General features: G+C 52.4%; 1 non-coding gene across 1 annotated transcript; it reads right to left on the reverse strand.

The window, feature by feature from the left end:
- Nucleotides 1-4,584: 4,584 nt before the first annotated feature.
- TRNAR-CCG (transfer RNA arginine (anticodon CCG)) lies at nt 4,585-4,657 on the reverse strand. The gene has a single exon. It is a non-coding gene; the product is annotated as a tRNA-Arg (tRNA).
- Between the last annotated feature and the right edge of the window lie 5,944 nt (nt 4,658-10,601).

Below are 10,601 nucleotides of genomic sequence, written 5' to 3' on the forward strand. Positions count from 1 at the left end.
CTGTCGCTGTAGCCAACATTTGCGTTCCTGTATGCAAGTGGTCGTACGCTGTTAAGCGCAATGCAAACATTTGCCAACTGTCCCGCGTATCGTGTGACGTGTCAGTACAGTTGGAGCCAGGACCGTCAGGTTTGGTGCGGAGTAACCTGTAGTGGTTGTCTCCCGAATCTGCTTGGGGATATTGTTGGGGCAGATTTTTGAGTAGCCGAACGCCACTCGATGTTTTATTCGAATCTGAATGCGCGAAGCTTTTTTAAATTTCAGCAGCATGATAATCGTAGCCAGTGAATAAGGCCCAGATGATGCAAGCTTTAGGTGGGATGTTAGAAATATGGCTAGCAAAACCAGCGCTGGGGGGGGGGGGGAGGGGGCAAGCCAACACTGGGGAGGTGGGGAAGGGCGCAAAAGAACGCAAACCGACACCGATGTCTTCCTATGTTTGTTGCGCTAAGCCCTGCATCCGATGCTGTCCACAGAGGGCGCGCTCCAGCCCCTCAGCTAAAGCTGGGTCACAACTGCCCCGCGCAGGAGTTTGGTGATTCTCGGCGAGCGTGACTCGCGCCAGAAGTGGGATCACGTGACGCCGAGGTCGACGACGCCCTGGTCACAGCTGCTTCCGGCTCCAGGGGCTCGATTCGCACAGATTCCTCTGCATCGGACACACCCGGGAGCTAACCTGGAGCTAACACCGGGAGCTAACATCGGACCCACTTTGAGAGCTAGCCATGCCGTTGCCATGTGCCCTCTTGACTATGCCATCGGGGACTGTCAGACTCGCGATGCTGCTCACAGGCTGTAAATTCATCGCTGCTGGCCCATAAATCAGCCTTTATTGCGTGAGATAAAATAGACTGATGATGTTTATGTCTGGCCGCCGTTCCGCCTATCTGCAAGTTGGAAGGATGCATTCGCGACGAGGGCTTGTAAAAGTGACAGACGGCTGCCGCGAGCGAGCGTGACGGGCCGATCAACGAGCCAAGCAAACCAGCGAGCCGGGCGCGGCGAGTCAACCAGCGAGACGAGCATGGCGAGCAAACCAGCGAGCCGAGCGTGCAGGACAAACCAGCAAGCGGAGCGTGAGGGACAAACCAGCGAGCCGAGCGTGCGGGACAAACCAGCGAGCCGAGCGTGCGGGACAAACCAGCGAGCCGAGCGTGAGCGCCAAACCAGCGAGCCGAGTGTGCGGGACAAACCAGCAAGCCGATCGTGCGGGACAAACCAGCAAGCGGAGCGTGAGGGGCAAACCAGTGGGCCGAACGTGCAGGACAAACCAGCAAGCGGAGCGTGAGGGACAGACCAGCGAGCCGAGCGTGCGGGACGAACCAGCGAGCCGAGTGTGCGGGACGAACCAGCGAGCCGAGTGTGCGCGACAAACCAGCAAGCCGAGCAGATCAGTCATTAGAGCTGATCAACCATCCGAGTAGGTCAGTTAGTCGAGCAGATCAACCATCCGAGCGAAGTGAGCTGCGCCCCCGGGGTCGCATGGCGAGGGCGAGCCGGCGGCCGCCGCGAGCTGACCCCCTGACCTCACCGCCCGCTGTGTCACGCCCGCGGCCCTGCTGAGACGCCTCAACACCGGACATCCGCTGCTACGGTCTGACCCTGCGCATCAGCGCAAGGCCCTGTATTCTGCGCACAGTTTGTGCATACGAGCGCGCACTGTATTTTTATATTCACAAAATGTGCATCTAAAATTGCGCTTGACGACACGACGCAGCGAAGTAGTCGAGTCAGCGCGTTGAATCTGTTTTTTTTTGTGACACACTGCGTCGGTATGGTAATGGTGATATGCAGATCAGTTACACACACCGATGGCTACGTTAATGTCAATTGCTGGTAGGCAGGGCAACTAAGCAGCCATGTCGTGTGGTGTGGAGCCTTCCATGGATTTGGCAGCCCGAGCTTCCATCCTGTTGTTTTGTAACCGATTAGCTTGTAGGTGGTGTGTAGAAACCACTAGAGCTGCCAGTTTTTATGGGACCCTAAAAACCCGTTTCGCTCCGTAGCTCAGAATTAAATAACGTCCCGCAGTAATTATTTTATGAAATGTCTGCACAAACCCGCAAACGGTTTTTCCTAGGCCGCAAGCTGACACGTGGTTTAGAATCAGCGCTTGAGTGCTACAAATAGAAATGTTCCTAAGCGCTTACGATTGCATGGGCTTAAATTTAATCAAGGAAAAAAACGGTGAATACCAAACGGCATTCTTCCTAAGCATTTAACTGCTCATCCCCACCTTTAAGCTTGCATCTACAGCGCATTAATGCAAGTTACACATCAAGCACGGAATGATGGCATTGGGCGTCATCATACACTGCAAGTGCATTGACACACAAATTGAACATGGGAGTGCAGATACCTTGGCTGTTTGGGGTTCGCGGGGATGCCGCGAGAGGCCTTCGCCGAGACAGACATGGTCACCGGTACGGCGATGCGGGACAGGATCTCTGCAAACTACGAGGAGGCTCACTTCATGACTATGAGCAGACCACCGTCTTGACCCAGAGCAGGCATTAGTTCATAGAGAGGCCCCAACTGAGAGAGGTTCGAACTGAAAGAGGCCCATCTGAAAGAGGCACAGCTGACAGAGGCCCGTTGCGGAGAGGAGGCCCCAACTGAGAGGGGCTCCAGCTGAAAGAGGCTGTAGCTGAAAGAGGCCGATCTGAAAGAGGCCCCGCTGAAAGGGGCACAGCTGAGAGAGGCCCGTTGTAGAGAGGAGGCCCAACTGAAAGGGGTCTCTAGAGGGAGGCCCGTTATAGAGAGGAGGCCCAAAAATGTCGGCATGTGACATGCAGACATAATAAATGGTTTTATGGAAGTGTATGAACTTCGGCATATTAATACGGTGTGATTAGACGGCTTTAATTGTACTCCTTTATCTCCTCGACGATCTCCTTTACGGTGGAGATCCACAACGAGTAATCGCGTACACACCCTCCAAATGGCTCGTTGTGCCATCTCTGCAATTTTTAGTATCAACTCGCATGAGAGCGGGGCCTGGACCACACGACGTTTGACATTATTTATAATTTTACGTGCACGCTGTACACACTTGCAGGGACGCAACCAGGATTTTCTTAAAGGGGGAAGGGGAGGGGAAGCGCAGGCCAGTGAAAATACATCACTCTGAATATTCGCTTTCTTTCAGGAGCCATCCACTGAGAAAAATGACAAAACATGCAAGTCTAGGACGGGGAGGACAGCCCTGCAGACCTGTGCCCACCTCTTGGCTACGGCTGTGCCCACCTGTGAAATGCAGCATAGAATTGCTAATGATTCATGCCACTGAATGATGATGCGAACATTCTGACTCTTTGGAAGAGCGGCAGTGATTATTCAACCGGTCAGGAAAAGTCACCTGTGTATGTTGTCAGGCAAGTAGTCCAAAGTTTGTTCAGGATGAGGAGTGCAGATGTCAGCTTTGTTTTATAAGATCCTGCGCATTTGGACAGAGCTCCTGCGAACCCGCCCCGTATTGAGGCGTAAAACTCTCGGCTCAGGGAGGGGGGGGGGGCACGGCCCTCTTGATCCTCCCTTAGCTACGTCCCTGAATGTCATACGGCGCAAGGTCACCTTCCTGCTATCAAGTACGGCTGTGTCGGCATGGTGCTATAGGTCCTAGTCGGAAAGGGAAACGATGCTGCCATGCATTTGCCAGCCCCATAAGTCCCCATAAACGTTCTACGTTCCGGGTTGTTATTAAGCTTTAAATAATGTTTTATGGCTCACCATGAAATTTGAAATTCAAAACTTATCTGATCAGGGCGTGTTGGCCGAAATAAAGTAAACTTTGCGGTTTATACCTCGTTTTAAGTTTGTGTCTCCCGTCAAGGCTGTGCGGTATAATAATGTTGCTGCAAGTTGATAATAACCAATACAAATTTTTGGAAATAAATTTAGGACGAAAATTTTTCAGACTCTGCCAGTTGATGGCAACATTCATCTGTTAGACCGTCAAAGGCCGGGAGGAGAACCAGGAAATTTGAGTTCCATCCCTCGCTTCTCCGGAACGCTTTCAAAATGTATGTCGCACCGCCGTCGCGCCCCGCCAGGTGTTGGCTGATGCTCTGACTCTCTGGTCTGATGGATAGCGTTGCTGATTCTGAGTCCAGAGACTGCATACGGTCATCTGCAAATGCAGCTCGCACTTCTACCTGCGAGACTGAGTTGGCCGAAGGTGCTGCCCGCCATACTGTTCGGATCTCATATCATTCTTGCCTTAATCCCTCATGTCGGCGCTTAAACGTTTGTAAATGTATGTGAAGTGTGCAGCCTGCGCGGGTATTACAGAGAAACGAAAATGGCCGCCAGCTGCAGTTTCGCAAAATGAGTTGTTGGTGAGCAGAGCTGATCAATGGAAAATAACACAAACCACGGTATTCCCGGCGGATTGGGCCCAATTTCTGTTTAAAGTCGTGGATTCGAGCCCAAGCTGTAGCTGAACAGGAAACAACAACCCAGGAATCTTAAGGAATAATCTTAAGGCTCCGTTTCGCACATTTCGCTTATCGGAAAACCGGTAATGTGTTTAGTTAGTCGGTAGCTGGCAACTACACACAATCGGTAGGAATTGTGAAAAATGTTCGACCCTGGCAGGACTCGAACCTGCAGTCTCCGGATTCGGAATCCGACGCCTTATCCATTAGGCCACAGGGCCGTGAGAGCACCACGCTGTTATAGTATTATCGCCTGTACATGGAATGTCCTGATACCCAGCACGTGGTATTTTACTCATGATTCCATTCCGTCTTTACACAGAAATTATCAGGTTCTTAATAACACATCGTCGGTAGCACATCACCCAACTCCAGTAGCAAGCGGAGAAGGCGGGTCTCGCCCTTCCTTTAGACCAGGAAAAGAGCGGGACTTTGGGAACGAGTTCCAATATCGACTCGATTTCCCAGCTCGCATTGATTTACAAATCAGTCCAGGTGTTTGAGATGTGTGAATCGAGCCATATCACATACACGTTTTAGGGTATAGCACGAAAAGTGACAAATCCATGACCTAAACGCGCCAAAAATACCTCGAACGTTCGGTGCGGATCCGCGATATGATGAATTTGTGATGTGCAAATGTCTATGAAATGAGTAAGACAGCAGTTCTTAGACAGGCACTGTATCGTGGTAATGGCTCGCAATCGCTCTTTGCTTGACGCCCTGAATGTTGGTGTCCTGTAAAACTGTGGCTTGCTGTTTAAAAAAACTGAAAAATCGAGTAGGATCATCGGCAGGCAATTTTTAAGTCACTTCTTCTATCGTTTCGATAAAGGCATGTTGCCGAAATACCAATCCATCTATATCTGCGTTCTCCTGGTTTTTCTCCGAGGAATAAAGCTACTACTACTGTCTTGTTGATGTGAATAATGCTCCTCGCCAATGCAACGAACAACTTACGAAGATCGCAAAGTAGCGATAAAAGACTGCCATGCTCCGAGTGACTGCAACGACAGACGGTGCCGGCAGAGGCTGTGACCGGCAGCCGGACGACGGGTAGCGACAGAACGCTCGCCACAGCCGACCGCGAGATGGCGCTCGAGACGGTAGCGGCGCGAGCGGTGAACAAGAGTGTCGCGACATGAGTGCTGTGACAAAGACTCCTACCGACAGCAGTGCTGGGGCAGCAGCTATACGCAACATTACTTCTACTGCAGAGACGTATGAAAACTTTAAATATCCTCGGCATTTCTTCTACTGTAGAGACTTATACACGATGTGAGTGCTGCAACACATAATCTAATATAAAAACCTAACTGCGGCGAAAACTTATGCTCCTCCTTAATTAAACAGCAAAGACTTGCACTCTTCACTTATACGCGACATTACTTGCTATAACACTAATGTGGTGTATACGTGTTTGCAGTAGACGGAATTCCGTGTATAAACAATGGTTGCATAAGTTTTTGCACTGGAGGTAATGTTGGGTATAAGGTTTTGAAGAATTCGTTTCGTCGTGTTGCACCAGTGTCGTATTTAAATCTTTACAGTAGAAGTAATGACATGTAAAAGAAATGACTGTAATGTTCTTGCAGTAGAAATAATGACGAGCATACATTTTGAAGTATAAGTTTTGTCGCGTAGCACTAATGCCGTGTATAAGTATTGACAATGGAAGCCATGCCGCAGCACTCTGTCGGCGGTTTTTTTTGTTTGTTGTAGTACTAATGTGGAACCGTGAACCAGGACCGTATCGCCGCAGGAGCAAAGGGCCCGCCGGGTCCCAAACACGCCGATGTCGCGAACGTGCTCGTCGCGATGAGTAACCTGGTCAGCCACGCCGGCCCAGCCCAGCGCCTCCAGGACCGGAGGGACGCGATCTCGACCTCACGCGCCCCGAGGCTACCCTAGCTTTGAAGTACAGGACATCTTGTGCCCGGGATGACACGCAGCGAGCCGACTCTAGAGGCCGGGCTCAGAGACAGCTGTAATGAAACGCCAAGTATTCCACCAAAGCTTCTCTGTATTTAAGTCTCGCACAACAGCAGCCCTTGACAGTGCGCCTGCCCTCTCTGCTCTCCCCACGGCGACCCTCGACAGCGGGGGTCGCGAGCCGGGGTCGGCCTGCAAACCTGACACTCGACACTGCGGCGACCTGCGAACCTGACACTCGACACTGCGGCGGCCTGCGAACCTGACACTCGACACTGCGGCGACCTGCGAACCTGACACTCGATACTGCGGCGGCCTGCGAACCTGACACTCGACACTGCGGCGGCCTGCGAACCTGACACTCGACACTGCGGCGACCTGCGAACCTGACACTCGACACTGCGGCGACCTGCGAACCTGACACTCGACACTGCGGCGGCCTGCGAACCTGACACTCGACACTGCGGCGGCCTGCGAACCTGACACTCGACACTGCGGCGGCCTGCGAACCTGACACTCGACACTGCGGCGGCCTGCGAACCTGACACTCGACACTGCGGCGACCTGCGAACCTGACACTCGACACTGCGGCGGCCTGCGAACCTGACGCTCGACACTGCGGCGGCCTGCGAACCTGACACTCGACACTGCGGCGACCTGCGAACCTGACACTCGACACTGCGGCGACCTGCGAACCTGACACTCGACACCGCGGCGGCGGCGCGCCTCCGCCCCACCCCCGCCCCAGCAGCGGCGCAGGACACGAAGCACAACTGCGCTACAAACAACAGCAGAGGACTTGAGGGAAGTCGTGAGCTTGGTTAGGAATTTGCGGGTTTCCGGTGTGAGATGGTGGCGAATCATATGCAGGCAAAAAAGGATGCAGTCCTTCTTCTCGGCTAATGAGGATGTATGCTCCTCTCAGGGCAGTGTTCTGTCGATGGCCACCCTCAACATCGTCACGGATGGCGAGTGAGTCGGCATGTGGCTAGAGGTGTTAATATTGAAGAGTCGGGGCTGTAGCCAAGGAGAGAGCCGCCCCTCCCCCCCCCCCCCCCTCCCTCCTCCCGCGCTCGCCCGCCCTGAGCCAGAGGTTTAAACTGCATGCTGGGCGATTTCGCAAGAATTCGACCCAATGGCGTTGGATTCGGAGAATGTTTGACATTTTTTCATGAAAAAATTGGGTTACATGACTCAAAAGGACGACATTGTCTTAATGCTTTCCGTTGTGTTTTTGGACTGTCAGCGTTCTGTCATATGCATATTCATAAACATAATAAATTCCAAAGGGGAGGGGGGGGGGGGGGTTGAAGCTTACTCTGTGCGCACGGCCTGCTCAAAGAACAACTGAACGTTCCATTAGTCCTTTTTTGTCAAGCCCCTTCGTCCGCCCCTTAATGAAACTTCATCCGTACGCTGTCTTCACCTCCATGTCGTCCCTGCATTCGCCCCTGTCGGTCAGCCGGACCATGGGCCACAAATCACGCGATAACATTACTGACCGCTGCCTGCCCGCAAATCTCGGCCAATCCCACTCAGTGCCGACCGGTCACGGTTAGTGCTCATTTTGCCTGATAGTGATTATACTTTACGGGACGTATTTGCTAACTTATATCTCCCATTTGGACCGTAACTCTCTCTGACCGCCGGCGCTAAAGCTAAGTTATGGCCACTGTAATTTCGCATTAATTTACGGACGAGAATTACGGGCCGGTATCATTAGAGACCGGGTAGTTCCCTGGCGCGCTTGAATTTAGTGGCATGAATCCCGCCGACTGGCATTCTGGCGGCGGCAAGCGGCCCTCCATCATGGAGGCCGACCAAGCGGCGGTCGCCGCCAGTTTGTCAGCTGGCGACCTGGAGCGGGGTGAGCCGGGGACGGACGCCTCTGAGGGCAGGTTTGCCGGGGGTGTGTCGCTGACTGGAACCCAGGTCAGCGTGCAAGGTCATCTCAAGCGGATAACGGACTGAAGGCTGACTGTGGACGCATTGTGCCTGCCCCCCTTCCCCCTCCCCCCATACGTCAGCAGATTAGAAAGTCGAGAAGGGAAGGTAATGGTTAGTTAAACTGTGTCTACCATGCTGCTAAAGCTTATTAGCGTTAGCTGCTTGCCGACCAGGAATATCTTACTTGTTACAGGCAGGAGGTGAACTGTGCGCACTCCCGAACCATTCGAATTTGTTAGGGTTATTAAGAGCATACATTTTTCATTCGAAAAACAGCTTTTACTGAGCTTTTCCGCCGCCCTCCTTGCCCATCACGAACAAAAGCCTATCTGGTCAACGGCGTCCAACTTGGTTTTATTCATCTAAGATTGCCATGCTTGTAGACATACCTGCTAAAGCTTTCATACATCATTTCGGGAAAAAAAACATGACATCTTATTTCCGCGGTGTGCCCGAAGGCCACGGTTTGTGCGCATGGGACATGTTCCAGTGCATTCAACAGCGTCGCAACCTAGCCCCGGCACGCTGCTGCGTCTGTCTGTCACGTAATTGGCTGCCGGTCCATGTGCCTGCCTGTCACGTTATTGGCTACCGGCCCAGTGTCCTGACTGGGGCACAGCCGTGCTTGAAGCGAGGCAGCGCTGTTAAGAGTTCAGATCGAGCTTCTTAGTTTTGAGATGCTTTCAAGATATGTTGCTCATTTAATGTTTAGAGTTATCCAGGAGTATTTCCAATGTCATGTGCAGGGACATTAGTTCAGATGGTTAAATGCAGAGAGCGCCTGTGATAAACTGCATGGGTGCTTAATGTAAAATAGCGGCAGTCACCCTTCTGTGATGGTTTTTGAGTTTATAATTACAAAAGAGTGCAAGTGGTGAGAGTTATAACTCGCATAAGCGCATACTCGCATAAGCGTTTCGCGCATAACTCGCATAAGCATTTCGTGAGGAATTTATCCGAAATTTCGTAAATGTGCGTGATGCAAAATGTAAACCAATTTCGTAAGCATATATCTGCCTCTGCCGGGTTTGCGTGTCGACAGGGCCTCTGGATCAGCCTTTGCCGGGTCTGTGTGCCGGGAGGACATCTGGACCGGCCCCAGTCGGGTCTGTGTGTCTGGTGGGGGGGGGGGAGGGGGGCGCTTTGGATCGGCCTACGCCGGGCCTGCGTCAAACGCTCGGCGCCACGAGGACAGTGCTCGGCAACTCGCCTCATTTGATGACCAGTCTTCCAAGCTTCACGCAATTTTAGCAGCCACGTTTCCTCTCAATCCCTCGCCACCAATATTGCGTTAGTAGATGCGAATCTGATTGCGCCTATCTCAAGGAATGAATACCGATCCGCCTACTATCCTTAACTTTGCGCAGCAACTCAGATTGCTCATCATCTACCCCGACTAAGGGAATTTAATCATACGATTTCCATCGCACGCCTCATCTACCGTTATTCATCGGAGAATGCTAAGAAACTGGCTTTCCTTTTTGCACCTACCCACGCCATCTAAACCAAACTATGAACAGCAAGCCGAATGTCGGCCATAGGATCGGCGAGTGTTATTTAGTAATCCAGTTTCGTACCAGCCTTGAGCCTCCAGTGATAGACGTGTAGACTTCTGATGGCATGCCATTCCCAATGCAGACATCTCTTACCAGCCAAATTACACGTGACACAACAACACGTTTTGTGTCAACTAACGTCACACTTATTATGTCGTCCGCGACATTTCACCCCAGCCGTTCAGCGGCAATCTTTCGTGATTGCATCACCGTCGCCCGTTCTGCCCACCGCAGCAGCTTTCAACCAATCACGTCATGCATTTGGTAACAATGCGGATAGGTGTGTCGGTGCATGATCCGCAACATGATCAGCTGTATTTCATCTGTCATCCGAGCGTCGGCATCCCTTTGCCGCCCTCTGGCAAGCCGAGCGGGTCTGACTTCAGCAGCTAGGAGATCTTCGGCTTAGGCGTCCCAGTGACGTCATCACGCCCTTTTAGAATGTTATATCGCTGCAGACAGCGATCACGCTGGCGCATTGTCCGATCAACAGTTGACGATTAATTTGCAGGGCCTCATGAACCAATAGCCCATTGGTTGTAGCGATAAGCTCCGTGGCTGGGAGGCGAGAGGCGCGGGTTCGATTCCCCGCGGTGCCCGCTCTTCCCGCCAGGGTGAGGTGCAGGGCCTGATGGCCTCAGCCGCGTAGTGCGCCGTCAAGTCCCGGTCTGCGTTTTATGGCGATGGCGGTCAGAGGACCCACATTTATGAGATGTATTCGCAGGGAACC

This window comes from Pollicipes pollicipes, unplaced genomic scaffold (genome assembly GCF_011947565.3).
Source record: "Pollicipes pollicipes isolate AB1234 unplaced genomic scaffold, Ppol_2.1 Scaffold_1600;HRSCAF=1878_pilon_pilon_pilon, whole genome shotgun sequence".
NCBI lineage: Eukaryota > Metazoa > Arthropoda > Thecostraca > Pollicipedomorpha > Pollicipedidae > Pollicipes > Pollicipes pollicipes.